This window comes from Etheostoma spectabile, chromosome 15 (assembly GCF_008692095.1).
Source record: "Etheostoma spectabile isolate EspeVRDwgs_2016 chromosome 15, UIUC_Espe_1.0, whole genome shotgun sequence".
Lineage (NCBI taxonomy): Eukaryota > Metazoa > Chordata > Actinopteri > Perciformes > Percidae > Etheostoma > Etheostoma spectabile.
The window spans coordinates 7475440-7478357 of record NC_045747.1 but is presented as its reverse complement, the minus strand read 5'-3'; the positions used below and the strand labels follow the sequence as shown (position 1 = coordinate 7478357).

General features: G+C 40.5%; 1 protein-coding gene and 1 long non-coding RNA gene across 3 annotated transcripts in view; one reads left to right on the top strand and one right to left on the bottom strand.

The window, feature by feature from the left end:
* Nucleotides 1–2918, bottom strand: part of rai1 (retinoic acid induced 1) — a 60829-nt gene that overhangs the window by 42612 nt on the left and 15299 nt on the right. The gene's annotated exons all lie outside the window — the stretch shown is intronic.
* The window catches only part of LOC116702534 (uncharacterized), a 24076-nt gene continuing 21853 nt past the window's right edge, over nucleotides 696–2918 (top strand). The window contains exons 1-3 of the long non-coding RNA XR_004335185.1: nucleotides 696–708; nucleotides 746–752; nucleotides 1965–1975. This is a non-coding gene — a long non-coding RNA (uncharacterized LOC116702534). The remainder of the gene's footprint in view (nucleotides 709–745; nucleotides 753–1964; nucleotides 1976–2918) is intronic.

Here is a 2918-nt window from a genome sequence, read left to right as displayed (position 1 = left end):
GGATTACTGGATATACCAAAGTAATTTTTCTTTACTTTCCCGGAGCACGAGCTGATAGCTGAAAGAAACCTCGCAACTGTGTGGAATACGGTTGGCGAAAAAAAGGCCCTACGCTTTTCAGTGTAGGCTACATTATTTTGAATAAAAAAACATTTGCCAACACTAGATATCATACAAAAGCCAGACAATATATAGCATCAAGTTGCTGTAAACTATAGCCTATATTCACCACATCTAAACAGAGGTAGAACATAATGTAGCCTAATCTTAGATTTTTCCTACACAGCACTGTGCAATGTGAAAAAATCTCGGCACTGAACTGGGAAGACACAGCCCTTTTCATCAGACTCACCCTGGGTTGGGTTAAATAAGTCTACTGCTAACTTACAACACTAATAACATTACCATCACCAAAATACCCTGGTGAATCAAATCCCACGTTACTGTTCACTATCAAGCCGCAAAATCTGTATAGAAATTAACACATCTGCTGAAGTTAACGTTCCGTTAACGATCCAACACCAGGCAACAATGTCCGTCTCTCTCTCTCTCTCTCTCTCTCTCTCTCTCTCTCTCTCTCTCTCTGATTGGCTCTCATAACGGGCCAGGTGGATAGCGCACTGCCATGAGTCCATGAGGCTAATGTCTGATTACTCCACATTTTCAGTGTGATATTTTGTGATAACATTCTGAATCTGAATGTTCTCTGTCAGGTAAATCAGTCAGTCAGTAAGTCAGTAGTAAGTTATACAGTGGAGTTGCATATCAAGTAGTTTGGGGTCCTTCTGTAAGTAATTTTGGGATACAATTTGGATTTGAAGAGTTCTACAAGCGGTAATACCACAGGCCAAGCAGTCGGCCCCTTCCAAACAGGCACATTTTCAATGGGCACAGTACTAGTATGAACCAAAAAGTAAAGCAACACATAGCGGCTTTATTTAAAGTTCCTTTATCATGCTCTTTTTGAGGTTCAGACTTAAACCTTAAAAAACTAAAAGATGTTTACATTCTTTACTGGTCAAAAAAAGAAATGACGGCTGTATAATCCTCATAGGTAGAAAGAATGTGTAGCCTAATAAGTTCCCATCAAAGCTCCGGCCCACCGTCAACCTGAGCAGAGTACAATCAGCAAGAATATTTGAAAACACCTGTGTGGCTGTTCAGAGGCTTTAAAGGCTCAGTTTCTGAATTATTGAATTGAGTTTTTTTGATACAGTATTTGATTTGTTTTGAAACAGATTACAGTAGTCATATAGCACTTTCTGCTTTATAATCAAAAAGAAATAAAAAACCTCACTTACTACAATATGGGATCTTTAAACCTCATGGATGGAGTCATATACCCTCAAATTCAGGATTACGTTTTTTAAAAAGTCCAACATAGGGGATTTTCAATTGATGAGCTAACATTAAACAATAAATATCAGGAGATTATACAACCACAAAACAAGTCACAGAGCTAAAAACATCAGTTGACCATAACGTTGGGATTTAACAAGTAGCACCATGTTGAAGGCATCACAATGGCTGCAGCAGAATTTGCATCAGGAAAATGTCTCAATAAGGACAATAATGTGAATCATTTTTGTGAAAAAAGTGCAAGTATGTGTGTTTATGTGATACACTAACTGCCACTTATGCTGTAATTAATTGCCATTGATTGTCTTAGGAAGTACATGCAGACCTCCATACAAATTCTAATTTCCCCTTTCCCACCTGCCTTAGGCTATAATGATTGGTCTCTCTCACACACAAAAACACACACACACACACACACACACACACACACACACGCACACGCACACGCACACGCACACGCACACGCACACGCACAAAACAAAACACACACACCTGCGGATGTGTGTGTCACCAGCATTGGGTGGCCAGACAGATGGCATTGCTCTCAGACTCACAAGATATTTTGATAATTAACTTTGTACTAAAGTAGTGGAGACGCAGGAGAGTCCATGTATGTGTTCACGCATCTTTGTTGGTTTAAGGTGCCCGACAAAAGTAAGTTGTAGAGTATATATCTGTTTATGTGTATGTACATGCATCCACATCTGTGCATGTGAGTTCTTGTGAGTGTGTGTGGGGAGGTGATAAGCACCTGAGCCCTGAGGCAGCCTTCAGATTTCCCCTCACGTCCTTGGTGAAATCAGCCCAATCACTGCACTGTCATCTGCCTGCCACCAGAGAGAGGCCTGCGCCGCATACTGACAAGCTCATTTGCCTAGCAGTGTGCGCACACATTCACACACACATACACGTACATGCACGAGCACTCACTCAGATATGCCCACAAGGCCTTCCACTTTCTCCCAAAAATGAGCTCAAACAAAACCACTATGGGAGACATACCCTATAGGGGAGAGAAAATGTTTCCTTCTTGATTCATACCCAAATTGAAGTGTCATTGTTTATGAGAAGGATGGGGCCCGGCTGCCAGCAAAATGCTTTAACCCCAACCACATCATCAAATAACTTAATATTGTTTAGATAAAAGCCCTTGCTTCCATGAGTTGCATTAATAACTGATATGTTGAAGGAGAAAGAAAGAAAGCTTTGCATTGATTTTGATGTTGAGAAAATTAAAGGCCCTGAAAATGTCTTACCATGAGCGTGGAGGTTCCACCTGAACACACTTTTCTCCAGTGCTGTTCGTCCAATTTGATGAAAACACACCCACACTGTCCAAATTTCTTAATTCTTAATACATTATAACAAATGTTTTTACTGATGTGTTCAGGGGCTAAAAGCCAATCATGTTCTGTATTCACATTCCTGCTGTGCACAGAAATACAGACTAAAACCACAGATACACATGCTACAAACACATTCACAGATGCAATAGCATATTGTAGTAAACACAGACACTCCACTGCTCCCGTACACACACACACACACACACACACACA